Consider the following 20,065-nt stretch of genomic DNA (forward strand, 5'->3'; position numbering starts at 1 on the left):
GTTCACCCGCCTCTGGGGTCTTCCTTTGTGGCCCTGCTTTCCTGAAGTCTCTGTAAAGCCTTAGTCATCTCTCAGTACATGGCATTGTATAATTAAAAATCAAACATCCCTAAAAACTAAGGCTGAACATCCAAGCACAGTTTAGGAAACAGTGCAAGAGACCAATACCTGGATTTCTCAGACCTCATGTATGTATGTATGTATATGTGTGTATATATGTATGTGTGTATGTGTATATATGTATATGCTAAATACATATTTTATATATATATAATTTTTCCCCTTCTCTTTCTGGCCTGAATTGCCCAGATGTGCTATTTGGCAGCCAAAATTCTCTAAGAGTTGGCATAACTCCCTTCTCCATTTTCCAAATGTAGCCAAACAAAGCGTCTGACTTACAATATTCTCATAAGGCCTTAAAAAAAGGTAGGAGTCCCATAATTTCATGTGAGACACCAATTTGTATAAATTCAAAGAAATTAAAGACAGTAGTAGAGGTCTTTGTCAGGCATTGTGCTTCAAACAAACAAAACCATTTTAACTCAAGGGACTAAATAAAGTATCTCCTGGCTGAAGGCATGTTTTAATCATATTCTTTAAAACATTCAACCTTGTTAAATGAGTTTTTGTTAATACTTATATGGCTTCAGGGTTCATTCCTGTCTGTCACATGAAATCCAAATGCTCTAAAATTGCATATGCATGTATCCTTTTGACTCAAGAATACCACTTTTAGATATCCATTTAAAAGATCTACAGGCAAAAAAAAAATATGAAATGTTGAATGCATTCATCTGTTTATTGCAGCACTATTTGTAACAGGAAAATACTGAAAACACAAATTTCCCATTAGTAAGAAACTGTCTGAGTGTAGTTTGTTCCATTCAATGAATTACTCTATGGCTGTAAAAAATGAATAGGGATCTGTGTACAATCCTATGGAGTTATCTCTAGAATATACAATTCAATGGAAAAAAAAAACCCTAAAGTACAGATAGAAATAGGTAAATCCATTGAGATAGAATAAAAGTTATCAATGGCTGCAGTGCAGTGAGAAGGGAATGAAGAATTATTGTTTAATGGGTACAGAATTTCTACTTAGGATAATGAAAAGTTCTGAAAATTAATTGTGATAATAGTTGCACAACATTGTGAATGTACTTTATGCCACTAAATTGTATACTTAAATATGATTAAAATGATAATGTTTATATTATGCATATTTTACCAAAATAAAAAAAAAAGCAAGGTACAGGCTACTGTGTATATTGTTTGCTACTTAATGGTATGTGAGTGTGGGTGTGGGTGCATTTTTAAAAATAGAAGTGTAAACCAAATCTAATAAAAATGGTTAGGGAAGGAAGAAGATATAGAAGAAGAGACAATGATAGGAGCTAGACTTTGGTAAATGTGCCTTGTTTGACAGTTCTAACTTTGGAACGATGTATATATTTTATATACTTAAAGACAAAATTAAATTTAGAAAGAGCAATGTCTAAAATTTTAAAACAAACTAAAACAAAGGAACCTATCTATCACATTGGTGGCATAACCAGAGGGAATAATTATTTAAGGTGATATTTTAACATAATATTTGAAATGTACATGTTTAGTAGTATATAATCTACTGATGAAATGAACTAAAAATACGCCTGAAACTGCATTCAATGGTAGTAATGTGTGAGAGGGAAGGAAAGAGAGAAAGAAGGAGAAAAGTATTAGAAATCAGCATGAGAAAGGAGATATAATATAAAATAAAACATAAAGACATTATACGCTTAAATTGAATTATAAAATGCCGATATGAAATTGGAACTTATCTTTATGCATTTCCTGATCCTACACATTGAAAAGACCTGGAAGTAGTGACAACCCGATAACAGTAGACACCCTTTGTGCCCAGATTATGGTTCCTAAACACCAGTAAAAGGAATGAGGGCTCCTTGTTTAAGAGTCTGATTTCAGGTTTGAGGCAGGAAATACATAAGATACATTAAATCTGGACTATCTATCTTGTCATACTTGAAAGCAAGGAATTTATCATTTTGGAGATCATGTCAAAAGGAAACTGAAGCCAAGGTATAAAAGATCCCACTAATCAAAGATGGGAAAATTTGAGAATCAAAAAGAAAAATAACCACAAAAGATTGAAATATATGAAATGTGTAAGTATTTAAGAGTTCCAAATGATATCCCAAACAAAAATTAATTGATCCCTTTTAGAGGTTGTTAAGCACAGCTTATTATTCTAGAAATATTGATAGATAATCACATATCCTGATTTTGCTGGATAGACTTAAAGAAAGTATTTCTTTAAAAATAATTACCATTGCAGGGGTACCTGGGTGGCTCTGTCCTTAAGTGTCTGGCTTCTGATTTCTGCTCAGGTCATAATCTCATTATTCATGGATTCAAGCCCAACATAGGGCTCCATGCTGATAGTGGCAATCCTGCTTGGGATTCCCTGTCTCTCTCTCTCTCTCTCTGTCCCTGTCCCCTACTTGCACCCTCTTTCTCTCTCAAATAAACTTAATAAAATAAATTACAATTGTAAACACAGGAATAATAGAATTAGAAAAATCACACCGTGGGAACTGTAATGAAATAATGGGCCTGAGCCACGGTTATCAATGACTGCTGAAATCATTACATAAGGGATTCCAAACAGTGGGGGGAGGGGTCCGTGTTCTCCCCATTGGATATTTGGCAATATCTGAAGACATTTTTTATTATCACAACAAAATGGTGAGGTGGGGCAAGAGGGTCAAGGGTACCAGGAGTGCTGCTAAATATCATATAATACACAACACAGTTCCCCATAACAAAGTCTTATCTGGTCCCAAATATCAATTCATTTGAGAAACTCTGTATTAGGTTAACAGTCAAGGGGAGACTTTTTAATAATTTAAGCTGTTACCTTTGAAGTCTTCTGGTTAATTGTTAAGTTGCAAAAAGCAGGGCAAACAGACATTGTGTGTCCATTTTAGTGGTGCGATAGGAGGCAACAAAGAACCACCTGTAAAATATCTTTGTCAAAAAGTGTAACCTGAATTATGCAGTCATAATTTGACATTGAACTACCAGTTTTTAGGAACTGTGGAGGGTACTGAAATATATTAAGTGATACTGCAAGAATAGACTCAACCAGATATAGAATATAGGAAATACCACAGGACCAATTTTGTTCACACAAATAAAATGGGTCGAGAAAAGAGAGAACTATTCTGGCCAACAGCCAAATGCAAAACTTGAGGCTTATCTTGGATTTTTATTTGAACATGGGTATAAAATGACATTTTTAAGACAACGTGGGGGATTGAAAGCTAATAATTAGATGTTAAAGATTAATTTTCAACTTGAAAGGGATGTGACAACGGTATCATGAATGTACTTTCTACCAATATTTTCCAGCATTTACTAAGGTCTTTACAGATGAAATGATATAGTGCTGGGGTTTGATTTAAAATACTGTAGGACAAATAAAGGCAGGCTCTGAAAAGTTGGAATAGATGTATTTTTCTCTATTTCTCTGGCTAAGTATATTTAGCTAAATATCCTGAACACTGTATATAGAAAAGGAAAACGGAGACTCTAAACAGTGGAAGGAAGACAGCAGACTGGTTGGACCCCAGGCGTTATTCTGAGGAGTGACATGGAAGTGAGTTCCTTGAGTTTTCCTGTTGCCTCTTATATCCTGGACTAGGTGCTGGAAAAGGTGGCAATCTGGAAATGCCAACGGGCATAGACACCCCCCCCAAAAAAAAACGGCCTCCAAGAAGAACCTGCACTTTCTAGCCAAAGGTCAGGAAGAGAATACACTAGCAAGACAAAAAAACTTTTAGACATAACTGCTCTACAACCAGCCAAGCATCACAGAAAACACTGTGGTCACCCCTGCACCAGCAAACTTTCATCCTCACCACACTGTAAAAAGGTTTTCCTCCCCTTCTCCCACCATAGTGTCAGAGAAGTTTAGATAATGAGCCACTTTCTGTGACACCCCCCAATGGTGCAGTGGAAAAACCGGACTTCCACTTGTACCTAACAGTAATGAACTGTCCTGTCCACTGGTGTTAGAGGAGCCAGCAAGTAAAGAGTCAGGACTTTTATCATGGCCCATCCCCAAGGGATCATGAGAAGCCTTAAAGAGCCACACAGGGAGTAGAAATAAAGCACAAGTCTCCCTCCAGCCAGAGTAGTATAGTACAGGTTCGTGGGAAGCTAGTACTCCCTCCCATCCCTCACTGGCAATCAAAAAATACTGAACACAAAGATAAAATAGAATGAAAAAACAAACCAATAACCAGTTTCAGGGACCTGTGAAACTATAAAAAAAAATCTGACATTTGGTTATCAGAATCTCAGAAAAGAAGAAAAAGGATACAGTTGCTAAACAACTATTTGAAGAACTAATGGCTGAAAATTTGCCAAATTTAGCAAAAAACATAAGCGTACGGATTCAAGAAGCTAAGTGAATTAAAAACAGTATAATCTCAAAGGAATCCACATAATCATTCAGCACAGAAGAAATGATAGCTTACGAAAACAACTCAAATGACAACAGATTTCTTGTCAGAAACCATGGAAGACGGAAGGAATTGGCACACATTTCTAAAGTACAGAAAAATAAGTATAGTTAATATAAAATTCAATCCCTAGAGTGAATAGCCTTCAGGAATGAAGGGGAAGGAAATCAAGATATTCTCAGATGAAGGAAACAAAGAGGATTTGTCTCCAGCAGAGGTACCCTAAAATAATGGAAAGAAAAATCTCTTAAGAAATACATAATAAAAATCTCTAAACAGAGAGGAGATGCTAACAGAAGGCATCTTAGAAAATCAGAAAGGAAGAAAGAAGAATGAAAAGAGTGGAAATGTGGACAAAATATGGTAAATACAATAAATTTTATCTCTCTTGATTTTCCAAATTATACTTGATGGTTAAAGTAAAAATTTTAATATTGTCTCATGTGCTCCTCAAGGTATGTGAAGAAGATATTTATGACAATGGCTCATAAAGGGTGGTAAAGTTTCTAAACTGGTAAAATGCTGATACATGTAGACTGTAATTAAGTTAAAGGGGTAGCACAGAGATATTTGCGGTGAGGGACTAGTTCTCTAATTCTTACTAGTGTTTACCCAAATGCACACATGTGATAAAATGGCATACAACTATACACATATATTGTACCAATGTCAATATCCTAGGTTTTATAATATAAGAAGTAATCACTGGAGAAAACTGGGTGAGAGGTTAATAGGACCTCTCTATACTTTTTTTGCAACTTTTGGTTAATATATATACATACATAATTTAAATTATAATAAATTTATATTTTATTAATATATATATATTTATTTTAAATCATAGTATCAATGGGGAAACATGAGTTTTTGTGTTTTACTACTTGACTCATTCTTACCTATCTCCTATCAGTGTAATATTGACACATTTTATCACATGGAACTGAAAAAAAAAAGATTAATGAATGAAACAAAATAGCAAAATATTGATAATTGTTAAAGATGTGTGTGCAACCTGTATCAGTGATTGACAGATCCAGCAAGCAGAAAACCGGTAAGGACATAGTTGAACTGAACAGCAACAACCAGTTAACTGAATGTAGTTGACATTTACAGAATACTTCATCTAAGAACAGCAGAATATACATTCTTCTCAAGCTTCCCAGAATATTCATCATGATAGAACACATTCTGGGCCATCAAGCATACTTGAACAAAATTCAGTTAGAGTAGAAATCATATCAAGTATGCTCTCAGATCACAATGGAATTAAACCAGAAGCCAATAACAAAAAGATAGCTGGAAAATCCCAAAATATTTGTCTGTTAAACAACACATTTCTAAGTAACACACATGTCAAAGGAGAAATTAAAGAATATTTTGAACTGAATTAAAATGAAAATATAACCCGTCAAAATTGTAGGAGGCAGTGAAGAGAGTGTATGGAGGGAAATTGATACCATTGGTGCATATCAGAAAAAAACAAAGACCTAACATTGATGATCTAAACTTCCACCTTAGGGAACTACAAAAAGAAGAACAAATTAAATCCAAAATAAACAGAAGAAAATAATAAAAATTATAACAGAAATCAATGAAATTGAAAACAACAGAGAAAATCAACAAGGTAAAAAAGTTGGTTCACTGAAAAGATCAATAAAGTCAATAAACCTTGGTTTCAGGCAAACCAGAGAGAGAGAGAGAGAGAGAAGACACTAGTTACTAATATCAGAAATAAAAGACAGTCATCATTACTTATTCCAAGGACATTAAAAGAATAATAAGGAATAGTATGAACAGCCCTGCTACAAATTTGATTATTTAAATGAAATGGATTAATACCTTGAAAGATGCCAGTTATCAGAACTCATGAAAAGAGAAATAGATAATTTGAATCAATCTATAGTTATTAAAGAAACTGAATTAATAATGAATAATTTTCCAAAAGAGAAATTCCTGGCTGAGATGGTTTCTACAAATCCACTGGGAGTTTAACAAACATTTAAGGAACAAATGATAGCAATTCCATATACTCTCATCCAGGAAATAAGAATAGTGGGAACACTTCCTAAACTCATTCTGTGAGACCCGCATTCTGCTAACTTCAAAACAAGATAAGGAAATTACAAGAAAATAAAATTACAGACCAATATCACATGAACATACAGGCAAAAAAACCCCTCAACATAATAGTAGCAAATTGAATACAATGATGTATAAAAAGAATTAAACACTATAATGCATGGAGACGTATTCTAGATACTCAAGACTGGTTTAAAATGTAAACACCAATATATGTAGGGGCACCTGGATGGCTCAGTCAGTTAAGCCTGTGACTTCGGCTCAGGTCATGACCTCACAGTTTGTGAGTTTGAGCCCCGCATCAGGCTCTGTGCTGACAGTGCAGAGCCTGCTTGGGATTTTCTCTCTCCTTCTCTCTCTGTCTCCACCCCTCCACAATAGATAAATAAACTGAAAAATTCAATTTGTGTATTCCATCACATCAATAGGCTAAAGACAAAAAATCTTCTGATCGTATCAATAGATGCAGAAAAAGCATCTGATAAAACCCAATACCCAACCATGATAAAAACGCTCTACAATCTAGAGATAGAGGTAAACGTCCTCAACTTGATAAGTAAGACATACAAAGAACCTAGAGCTGACATGATGTTTAAAGGTGAAAAATTGAATACTTTCCCTTAAGATTGCGACCAAGGCAAGGATGTCCCTTCTCACTAATTCCTATTCACTATTGTACTGGAATAAATTAAGGAAAGGAAATAAGAGTTATACAAATTGAGAAGAAATAAAACTGTCTTTGTTCACAGATGACATAATGTCTGCCTAGAAAATTCCAAAGAATCAACAAAAAAACTTGTGGAAGTAATAAATGATTATAGTAAGTTTACTTACAGGCTACGAGGCTGATATAGACAAGTTGATTGCTTTCCTAAATTTCAATGAACAACTGACCAAAAAAAAAAATAGACACACACACACACACACACACACACACACACACACACCTAACAAAATATGCACAATATCTATGTGAGGAAAATTTCAGAACTCTGAAGGCAGGTTTAAAAGAGAATATAAATAACTGGAGAGAGAGTCCTTGTTCATGGATAAGACTCAATATTGTTAAGATGTCAGTTCTTTTTGACTTGGCCTATAGATTCAACCTAATGCCAGTTAAAATGCCAGGAATCCCAGTTTATTGTGGATATCTGTAAACTGATTCTTTTTTTTTTTTAAAGTTTTTTATTAATTTTTAGGAGAGAGAGAGAGACAGCGTGAGCAGGGGAGGGTCAGAGAGAGGGAGTCACAGGCTGAAACAGGCTCCAGGCTCTGAGCTGGCAGTCAGCACAGAGCCCGACGCGGGGCTCGAACCCACGAACTGCGAGATCATGACCTGAGCGAAAGTCGGACGCTTAACCGACTAAGCCACCCAGGCGCCCCATCTGTAAACTGATTCTAACGATTATATGAAGAAGCTAAAGACCCAGGATAGCCTACACAATATTGAAAGACAGTGTACCTATCATCAAGATTTCCTACTATAAAAGCTACAGTCATCAAGATAGTGTGGCACTAGACATGTGGATGTTCTTATATTCCTCTAATTTTGTGTATATTTGAAGGTGTTCATAATGAAAAGTGGGTATTTTTTTTTTAATGGTACAGACTGGTTCCTGAGAGCCTTCCTCATCTTTCAGTTTCTCCATGTTTTCTCACTTCCTCTAGTAATCACAAAATTAATACACCACTAGGTTTGTCAATTTGATTTTCTGTTTTCCAAATCAGTAATTACTGCTTTAATCATTTTCTTATTCCTTATGTTTTCATTTAAAAATACACAGTTGAAACATTGGGGTACATGTGCCCATATGAATCAGCACAAACCACGGGAATCTACCCCCAAAACCAAGAGCACGCTTTACACTTTGTATGCTAGCCAATTTGACAATAACTTATATTTAAAAAATAAAATAAAAATGTAGAGTTTAATTTTCTAGTTCTTGTTGAAATTTTTTAGCCCGATGCTTAATTTACTTACTTAGATTTCTTTTTAATTGCTTAAATGTTTAAAACTGTGAGTGCTCTCTGAACTCAACTTCAGATAATCCTTAAATTTTTGATGTATGTTGTATTCATTATCTTTATTTTATAAACTTTCTTCATTTTGAAGTACTTAATAGAAATGTATACTTTTTCTGTGGCTAGATTTTTTCTATTTATGGTTATTAATTTCTCATTCTATTGTGGTGTATTCATGGATTATGGTCTGCTTATGTATTAGTGTATATATTTAGAAATTATCTATGTTCTTTATATGTCATTGGGTTTTTTTTAATTTTTAGGGGGCTGGAGAAGAAGTCATGTACTCTCTCATGTCAAAAAGTTTGAGGCATCTCTGTTAGCTGAAGTATAATTATATTATTAAAATTCTCTATGCATTTTTTTGTGTAGTTAATTTGTCTTAAGCCTACAAAGGCAAGTTAAAATCTGCTAATGATGTGTTTCTCTCCATTTCTTCTTGTTTTCCTCTCATTTTAAATATACACATTTATGGTAGCTCTGTTCCCATCATAAACTGTACACCTCATACTTATAAAATATGTCTTTATCTTTTTAAACATTTGCTTTGTACTTGGGGTTTGTCATATTGGTATCTTGACTTCTGATTTCTTTTTGTTACTATTTGTCTATTATGCTTTACTTTTTCATACAATCTTGAGTATGGGTGCTTCTTGTATATTCAAAATATTGCTTTTATTTTGTTTGGTTTTTATCAGATCTGTTAATGAATCTTTGAATATATCCCATTTACATTTGATGTAAAAGTATATTTGGCTTTAATTGTTAATCCAGTTTTATGTTTTATTTTGGTTTTCAGTTCCTCCTTTGTCTATTGCTTTCTTGTACATGGATTTTCTTGCTGTTTCTTTGGTTAAGTGTATGTAGTGTATGCTTACCTTCTCATAATTTGGAAGGCTTATATCCTCTTTTTAGATTTTGTTATTGACACAGTTTTAAGTTTATATGTTTTATCTAACCACTTCTTGATACAGCAGCTTTAGACAATATTTGCTGATGTCTACTGTTAAAGATTAGATAATTAGCACATTAAACTTTTTCCAACTTCTTTTCTCTTTCTCACTATAATTTTTTTTAATGTTTATTTATTTTTGAGAGAAAGGGAGACAGAGAGAGACAGAGAGTGAGTGGAGGAGGGGCAGAGAGAGGAGACAGAATCCAAAGCACGATACAGGCTCTGAGCTGTCAGCACAGAGCCAGACAATGGGGCTCAAACCCATGAACCACGAGATCATAACCTGAGCTGAAACTGGACGCTTGCTTAACTAAGCCATCCAGGTGCCCCTCTCTTTCTCATCTTATGACTTGGTCATTTGTCTTCTAGTGTTATTTTTAGCTCTGGTGATTCCCTCTATGACATATAGACAATATACTTAGACTACCATTTGCTGATTTATTCACCTTGAGATGATTAGTGAATTCTCACTAAGAAAGGTAAGAAAAGGAATACATTAAGTTTCTTTCCCCAATTTTAGCTTGTTTTATTGCTATTTTCACAACTTATAATTTGCCAAAATAACACTTCCCTTCCCTAATTATGTATCGGGTAACAGTTTAGTCATTGTTATATATTTCTGCTATGATTTCTTATCACTTCTTACCTGAGCAGAATATTTTGATGTCATTTCTTTTTCAAGAAAGATGCATTACTGTATATTTCCTGATTTGTTTGTTTTTAAAACTGTCTGCCTATTATTTGAGAATGCCTACCTCTTAACTTTATAGTTGGATAATTACTCAACTCAGCAAAAGGCATGACATTCTGGAGTCCCATATCCTTTTATTAGTTCTTTGTTGATTATTGCTACTTTTTCCAATGGCAATGAGTGTTGATCAGTATGTGAGCAGCCTGATCTGCCCCTCACCTCCAAACCTCACATTCAGCCTGATTTTTCTCCTTAGACTATACTTCCATTACATTCAAAGTTTTAAGAACTTACCAAAGATAAATTTCAGTATATATCATCATTTATGTCTTTTTCCTGGACATGATATAATATTTTTTACAGACTCAATTCTTACAATTTTCCAGGCATTTTTCTTTTGTTCTATCTTTGGATATTTCTTCTATTCTGCATCTAGAGGTCCTTACCTCAATGACAACAGTTATCTTTGCTTTGGCCTGGATATCTGCTATCCACTTAACTTCAATCTTCTTTTCCTCTACATTCATCATGGTTACCTCAGACTTTCTTCCTTTTTTAGTAATTTGGTTATTAGTTAATTCTGTAGTTGCTAAATTTAGTCACTTTTTCCTGTTTGTTTTGCTTCTCAATTTATTCTTTAAGTCTGCAAGTTTTCTTTTCATTTATTTACCATCTCTTCTTTAAGGGTTTCTGCTTTGATTAGGTTCATATTTTCATTATGTTCTTCCATACCACAAAACATGCCTAGGGAAATTTCTTCTGTTTCTTCAATTTTGATTTCTTTCTAGATAAGATTTGTAATTGGTGGCATATGTTACCATTAGCCTAGTCAATATCCATTTTTTCCCTATTTTTTTAATTCCAGACCATCCATTTTATTCAGGGAAGTAATGTACTCAGGTAAACGGCAATGTTTCCAAGATTTATAGCTATTAGTGGCTGATGATTTTCTTAGTTTCCTACCCACACAGGAACATTTACATTAAATCTTCCCATATTTCCCATATTTCCCTTGTGCAAGTGCAATTTTTGTGTGTTGTTTCACCTTTCTTTCTGTTTGAGGGTTTTAGTATAATTTTCAAAAAATTATTCACATTTCTTGTATACTCTGCATGCACACGTGTGTGCATGTGTGTGTGTGTGTGTGTGTGTGTGTGTGTGCTGGAGGGTTTGGACTAGGAATTTTGTTTTACTGCAAACAGCCAATTAGATTCAAGGAAACCTCTTTCTTCTCTGTCTGTCTCTCCCTCATTCCCTTATTGCCTTCTTCCTTCTTTCCTTCTTTCTCTCTCAGTTTGGGTTGCACATTTTGAATTGTATGGCATGAAGCTCTATCCTTTCCTTTGATTGATTCTGAGGTATTTTCACTGTTTTGGTCCTATTTGTTATTCTATCATTAGGGGTGGGGAAAGAGAGTTTCAGATGTTTTCATTCTACCATCTTAACTTGGAAGTCTGTACAAGTACTTTAAATAAATTTTAATCAAAGTAATACAAACAAATGGTCACAAATCAAATCATGCAAAAATATTGTGATAAGAAACAACTGAGCTCAGCTTCACTGTGGTTTAATCCAAACCTTACTCCCCCAAGGCATTTTTTCCCTTTTTCTTTGTAAATGGAGGAAAAAATTTACATACTGTGAAATGCACACATCTTCAGTGTAAAATTTGATGACTTTTGACAACTGCACATTCCCCTGTAAGCCACACCCCCCATTAAAATATAGAACACTTATCACCCTAGCAGGATTTCCCTTATGCAACTTCCCGGTTAATGTCACACTATCCCCCCATACCAAAGGCAATCACTGAGTGGTTTTCTTTCATTATAGATTAGTTTACCTTTCACAGACCTTCACATAAATTGAATCATACAGTAGCTACTCTTTTATATCTGGCTTCTTTCATTCAGCATAAAATATTTAAAGTAGGTTCATGTTGTAGCATGTTTTAGTGTTTTGTTCCTTTTTATTACTAAAAAATATTCCATTGTCTGCTTATATTACAATTTCTTTATCAATTTTAGGGACGATGGACATTTAAGTTATTTCCAGTTTGGAGCTATTATGAAGAAAACTGGTATGGGGATTATTGTACACATCTTTTTAATGTACATATGTTTTCATTTCTCTTGAGTAAAGAAAGAAAAGGGAAATTTCTGGGCCTTAGAGTATAACTTTATGAGAAGCTATTAGAACATTTTCCAAACTAGTTATACCATTTTACACTAGCTCCAGCAAAATATGAAAGTTTCCATTGTTCCACATCCTCAACAACATTTGGTGTTGTCTGTATTCCTCTTTGCCATTTCAGTGATTTGTGGTATTTACAATTACGATTTAAATTTGCACTTTCCAGATAACTAATTATTGATGTTAATCCTTTTTTATGTGTTTATTGGCCATTTTTATATCTTCCTTCATGAAATGCCTGTTCTCATCAAGTGTTTTGCTGACTTTTATTGCTTATTTTTCTATTTATTACTGAGTTGTAGGAATTGCTTCTATATTCTCGATACAAGTGCTTTATCAGATACAGGTATTGCAGATATTTTCTCCCAGCCTGACATGAGCATGTGTTCGCTTTTGATGAAGTATAAACTTATCTTTTGTTATTTAATGAAGTGATTACTAGCTAAGAAATCATTATCTAACCCAAGCTAATGAAAGTATTTTCATATGCTTTCTTTGTCAATTTTGTGCAAGGTGTAAGGAATGAGTCTAGGTTTCTTTTCGTTTTTATATAGTCAGTTCTAGCACTGTTTTTTGAAAGCACTTCCCTTTCCCCACTGAATGGTTTTGATGCCTTTGTCAAAAATCACTACCACACTGTCTTGGTTACTGTGGCTTCACAGTAAGTCCTGAAAACAACTAGAGTTCTCTGATTTTGTCCACTTTCAAAATTGTTTCTACTACTCTAGAGCTATTGCATTTCATTTAAATTTTAAAATCAGTTTGTCAAATTCTACCTAAAAGTCTGCTTGGATTTTGATTGGAATTGCACTGAATTTGAAGTTGTTGAAGAGAAAGGAATCTCAACAATATTGAGTCTTTGTTGAGTCTAACAATTCATGGGCATGGAATATCTATTTAGGTCACCATTAATTTCTCTTAGTGATAATTTTCCATGCAGAGGTCTTGAACATATTTTGTTAAATTTACCGTATGTGATTTTTGGTATTACTGAAAATAGTATTGTTAATTTTGTTTTCCAATGATTTGTTGCTTAATGTGATGTTCAGTTTTATATGTCAATTTGGTAGGCTATAGTAGCCATTTATTCAACCAAACACTAATCCACGTGTTGCTGTGAACATGTTTTGTAGACTTTATAAACATCTAGGATCAATCTCCTTTAAGTAAAGATCATAATAATCTTGATAATCTGTGTGGGACTGACCTAATCAATAAAATATAGTTGAAAAGCCTGAAGAGGAGAAGTGAGGTTTCCCTGAGGAAGAAGAAATCCTAGCTGCTGAATGCATCTTCATCTTCTGCCTAAGAGTTTCCAGCCTACCCTTTTTGAGAGCTTGCCCTTATGGATTTTGGACTTAACTAACCAGCCCCTACAATTGCATAAGCCAATTCCTTGTAATAAGTATCATATATATCCCACTGATTCTTTTTCTCTGTTGGAACCTTGACTCTGACTTAGTGTATAGCAAGAAAGATGATTTCTAAATATTGACTCACATATTTACCATTTCTTTGTTCCTTAGGTGGTAGTGATCTCTCCCAAAGAGGACACAAGCCTTTGTTAAAGGAAATGCTTTCTGTTATTTGTCAGGGGACCTGGAGGGGAGGGGCAGGACACACTTAAACACATTTTAGCATGCCTACATCTTGCAGTCTGAATTCTTTCCTCTATATTATACCAAGGAATTTCTGGCATCTCAACTTTGTTTAGTGAGGACCACCGTTGGGAGTCTATAGCTTTGTTTATAAGCACAGCAAGCAATTAGAACCATATCCATCTTCTCAAATCAAAGATTGAATTCAATTTTTGTGGAACACATATCAAGACATAACTAGGTAGTAAATTTAATTGACATTGTATGTCAGCAATCTTCATGGTCAGATTGGAAGTTTGGTCATTGACTTTGAAAATTCTTCGGGTCTGAGAAATAAGAGGTTATTTTAGCAAAATTATAGACATTTCTTGGGTTTCACTTTTATTTTTGACTGAAACTTAGAGGTTTGATCTAGATATTCTCTCCTTTAATACATCTGAGGCTTCAGAAGTAGCCACACCATTTAGTAATCTCTGAATTTCTCTCACCTTTCATACTACTAATGTGCAGTATCAATGAATTTCACCAAAGACTTGCCCTCAAATGGTAGTCAATAACAAATAAACAATATGGTGATTAGCATTTGTCTTCAGCTCCAACTGGGCCAAATTTCCTACCAATTCCAGAAACCTGATATAATTATAGACTAAGTACGATTCTTTTTTTTTTTTTTTTAATGTTTTTTTTATTTATTTCTAGGAGAGAGAGAGAGAGACAGCGTGAGCAGGGGAGGGTCAGAGAGAGAGGGAGTCACAGACTGAAGCAGGCTCCAGGCTCTGAGCTGGCAGTCAGCACAGAGCCCGACGCGGGGCTTGAACCCACGAACTGCGAGATCATGACCTAAGCGAAAGTCGGACGCTTAACCGACTAAGCCACCCAGGCGCCCCTAGACTAAGTACGATTCTTAACTGCAAGTTGAAGAAACTGTCTTAAGCAGGAAGTGAATCTATTACAAGGAATTTGAATAGCTCAAAATGTGATAAGAGTTATAGAAAGAGGCTCAAGATACATGCAACTCAAGGAGGAAGTATAACCACTGTATTTTAGCAAGAATAGGCCTTCTGTCACTACTAGATATTATTTCAGCTATCCTTACTGATTTCTATCTGCACCTTCATCTTTACATCATTCACTTCTGATTCAGAGTTCTGGATATGAGTGTCCAGTGGCTGAGTTTAAGCACCAGTCTACATAGCCTCTAGGTGAGGACTTACCCATCTGTCTTCCATAGTTGAAGGCATAGAACTGTGTCCCAGAAGTACTACACACAATAGGAAATAGTCTCTAAAAATGAACCAGGTTGGATAATGTACAGCCAAAGGAAAACAATCACACACATATTTAAACAACTTTTTACAATATCCTTATATTCCAAAAATGTATTTAATCCTGACTTGTAATTTGTGGGGGATTTTTTTTGCTCCACATCTGTGTTATTTGTTGCCTGCTCTCCCATTTAATTTTGTTATTACCCTATTGCTTTCTATCAGTATGATGATGAGAATTAATGCCAGTCTGATTCCCATGTCTTTGCAAATGAATTAGATTTCTGTTTTCCTCTCTTTCTATGAAATGTGATCATTTTTATTTTTCCTTGAGGTTCAGCAATGCCATAGGAGGGGTCTTTCTTCATTCAACATGTTAAGTATTTCAGGGAATTTTTGATCTCAAGAATAATGGCTTTCTTCAGTTCTTTAGTTATTTGCTTCCCTCCATCTTTTCCATTCTCCTTTCCTGAAACACCTAGTAGGCAAATAGCGTACCTTTTGGATCTTCTTTATCTAAATTTATTGAAACCTTTACTCCATGGGTAAACCTCTCTTCTTCTTTTCACTGTTGTAAGTTTATTCCTTTTTGTATTTTTTTTTCAGTCAAGTCAAGGGAGAGATGAGAGCAAATTCTCATTCTTGGTCTTCCTGTAAAGAAGTTGTGTCTGCATTAATGATAATCTCTTTTGTGTCCAGCATTTGTTGGAAACATTTTCCCTGCCTGACTATTATCTTTTACTTTTATAATTATGTTTTCTTTTTTATTTACAGAAGTTTTAAAATCTGTCAATGTAAAAGTTATTTTCTGCCATAGCATTTCTTCAAAAGTTAGAAACCACTTCCTTAAAAAGAAATTTGATACTTGTTTGATTTTTTTGTAATATGTGATACTTGGTGAGAGAAGTGCCCAGCACTGATTATTTAATACATCACCCCTTTTTAATGATGTGTAGTGCTTATAATATATTCCTCTACCTATTAAGGTCTAATTTCTTTCTATGTATCCTATCCCATTACTCTGTCTACTTTTTAAAAGTAGTTTATTTTTGAGAGAGAGAGAGAGAGAATGTGAGGAGGGGAGGGGCAGAGAGGAGGGTAACCAGAAAATCTGAAGCAGGCTCTGTATGACAGCAGAGACCTTGATTTGGGGCTTGAGCTCATGAACTGTGGGATCATGACCTGAGCTGAAGTCAGACACTTAACCGACTGAGCCACCCAGGTGTCCCCTCTCTCTACTTTCATAACAATATTACATGGTTTTAACTCTTTTAGACTTATCACAAACCTGAGGGGGTTCTAATTGACACTGCTGCTTTTGCAATCCTCATTAGTAGAAGTGTTGTTGTTTTTCACACCTCATGAACCTTAGAGGCAGTATGTAAGTAAATGCCCTTCTTGCTCCCCATTGCTACTTCCAAATTGTCTCTCTTTCAGCCTGGAATTCCTCATCATTCCCTGTCATTTACTCAAGTCTTGAACTCCTGGATCAACCCCTTTGTCTCCTGTTACATAGTTAAAATTCTCATAGAACACATCCATGTCAAGGACATGTTCAACACTATGACCTTCCAGGTTCTGAGCTTCCTTATTTCCAATCACTATTCCATCCTACCTCAGATACTTACTTGTATGGTCACACAGTAAACCTTAGTAACATTAACTACATCATCTTTAAGATAATTCATTCTTCATAATTACTCTCTGATCATGACTTGCTAGCCCGGCTCACTTACCACAATACACAACTGCAAAAGATTTTTTCAACATCACTTGAAATTACCACTAGCCACCCTTTATACTTTTCTCTCTCCATCATGCTCTTCTGGTTCATTTCTTTCCTTAGTCTACATACATCCCATGAAAATACTCTATTGTTTATCCCACTCACCTAGCAAAAAATTAATCTCAATTAAACCCTGCATCTTGTATCTGCTTCCAAAGAATGGAACATTGCTTTGAAATAATGCAGTCCAGCAGAACTATCTGCAATGATAACTGTGTTCTGTATCTGGGTAAATTCATGTTCCTGCTTTCAACACAAATGTTTAACACCTTTTCCATTCTTTTAAACCTTCTGTACCTCATCACATTTCTCCCTCTAAAATAATCTCTCTTATGCTTCATTGAGATGGTAAAAGAAATAAAAGGGAACTCCTTCATTTTTACTACCAAATCACTTGACTGAATCTGAACTTCTTTGTCTCACTTCCTCCTATATTGGAAGAAGTGTCCATTTTTTTTTTAATGTTTATTCATTTTTGAGAAAGAGACAGAGAGCAAGCAGTGGGGCAGGGGCAGAGAGAAAAGGAGACACAGAATCTGAAGCAGGCTTCAGGCTCTGAGCTGTCAGCACAGAACCCAATGTGGGGCTTGAACCCATGAACTTGATCATGACCTGAGCTGAAGTCAGATGCTTAACTGACTGAGCCACTCACGTACCCCAAGAAGTGTCCATTTCTAATTAGAGGCCAACTCCCCCAATTAATGGTCTGGAACTTGTCTCTTCCAGTCTTATGAAAAATTGCATTCTTTTAGCTCTACCTTCTGTTCAGCCTCAGTACACCAGCATCAAGCTATCCCTCATCTTAAAAAAAAAAAAATTCTCCTTTGTCTCTTATCTCATTCCAAATACTGTGCTATTCCTTTTGCATTCTTCACTGCTGTCTTTGCTTCGTCATCCCTGTTTATTTATTTATTTACTTATTTATTTACATAGCACCTGATAGCCAATTCAGGTTTGCAAGCATAATTTGCTCCCAAAATATGTTTGTAATCCAAAGCACTTGTATATCAAAGTGAATTTTCCCATAAGAAATAATGGAAACTCAGATTATTTATTCCACAACCCAAAAATATTCATATAAAAATGATTACAATCCTTTGATATAATACAAAATAATAAAGAAAATACAAAATGTAAAGAAAAATGAATTAACCTGCATTTACTTTTGAAAACCTTCATGACTGGTGTGAGGGAGACAGGAGAGAGGAGGGTTAAGTATAGGATGACTTTTACTTTCACTAATGGAATCACTGCTGTCTGTCGGCTCAATGGAAGCTTTTCCTTTTGGTGCAGCTTTAACAAGGAACCTATCCTATGACCTAGAATGAAGCAAAGCATTCCTAAGCTCACTCTTGTATGCTGCTTTGTCCACAGGTGCTTTGAAGAGACAAAAAATACACTAGTGGTAGTTGTGGGCACCTTCCAATATTCTGAAAAATCACTGATTTCTGCCAAACACCATGGCCTGAGACCAAGGATCTGAGCATGGGACACCACCACCTGCAATCCTGCAGGGAGAAAGAGAGAGACAGAGAGACAGAGAGAGAGAAGAATCATTGGCTCAGTTGTGTTCATGTGTTATTCGGCACTAGGTACTACTTCAATTGTAAGAATCGCTCATTTATCAAGTTAAAATTTATTAGAAATATTTGCTCATCTTGCAGAACATTCACAGAACAAGTTACCCCAATTCTGGGGCAGCTGGGTGGCTCAGATGGCTAAGCATCTAACTTTGACTCAGGTCATGATCTTGAGGTTTGTGAATTCAAGCCCAGCATGGTGCTCTGTGCTGATAGCTCAGAGCCTGCAGTCTGCTTCAGATTCTGCATTTCCCTCTCTCTCTCTGCCCCTCCCCCCCCTCTTAATTTCAGCAAGAGACTGAAATTAGTAACCGGTGAGGTGGGAAGAAAGGGAAAATGCAGTGTTATAGGAGCAAAGTAAGGAGCATTTTTCAAAAAAGAGGGGTGATCAATTATTTATATTTTTATTTAGTTTTTAAAAGTTTATTTATTTTTGAAAGAGAGAGAGAGCAGGGGAGGGGCAGAGAGAGAGAGAGAGAGACAGGGAGACAGAGAATGACAAGCAGGCTCCACAGCACAGAACCCGACGTGGGGCTCGAGCTCATAAAACATGAGATCATGACCCGAGCAGAAATCAACAGTCAGACACTTGATTCACTGAGCCAGCCAGCTGCCCCATATCACTTATTTCTAAAGATAGGGGTTGGTAAAATGAAATGATTAAAGGAGTATGAGTAAATGAACACAGAATCATATCCACTGGATTTGGCAATTTAGCATTCATCTGGCAGCACTGAAAATGACTAGCTTCTGCATGGTAGTTGAAGCAATCTTAGTCGGCCTGGGTTTAAGAATAAATAGGGTGCCACCCATGTGGTTGCAGCTTCAGTAGAACTCCAGACCACGTGCTCTTTCTGACTCCCCACTGCTCCCTCTCACTGAGAAATAAGTGGGTCACGAAGCAATACTGTAGCTGTGACTTCTAAGGATACTGGAAAGACATGCATGGAACCAAAATAAAATTGCCCTAGTCAGCGGGCATGTGAAAACTCTGGAGAAGGTGTGTTCTGGAAGTGTTTAGAGGTGCAAAGTAAAAGAACCTCAAAGTTAAGAGACCAGGCCTCTGAGAATCTGTACAAGAAAAATTCTTTGTGATGAAGGTTCTAAGAGTTGAAGCGCTTTACCGGATCAGAATCCTCATGCGACTCATTGACTTGAACAGTCCTTCAGAGATGAAGCACATTACCTCCACCAGTATCAAGTCAGGAGTAGAGGTTGAGGTCATAATTGCAAGTGGTTAAATCAACTACAATAAAAACTTGTATTGCAATTAACTTTTTAAAAGACTTTTTTAAATGCTTTTTTTTTTTTTTTTTTGAGAGGGGTGGGGGCTATTCCTCTGTTACTAGGTCTCAGCAGACTTGGCAGCT

The sequence above is a fragment of the Crocuta crocuta genome, unplaced genomic scaffold (assembly GCF_008692635.1).
Source record: "Crocuta crocuta isolate KB4526 unplaced genomic scaffold, BGI_CrCroc_1.0 scaffold64, whole genome shotgun sequence".
NCBI classification, from domain to species: Eukaryota; Metazoa; Chordata; class Mammalia; order Carnivora; family Hyaenidae; genus Crocuta; species Crocuta crocuta.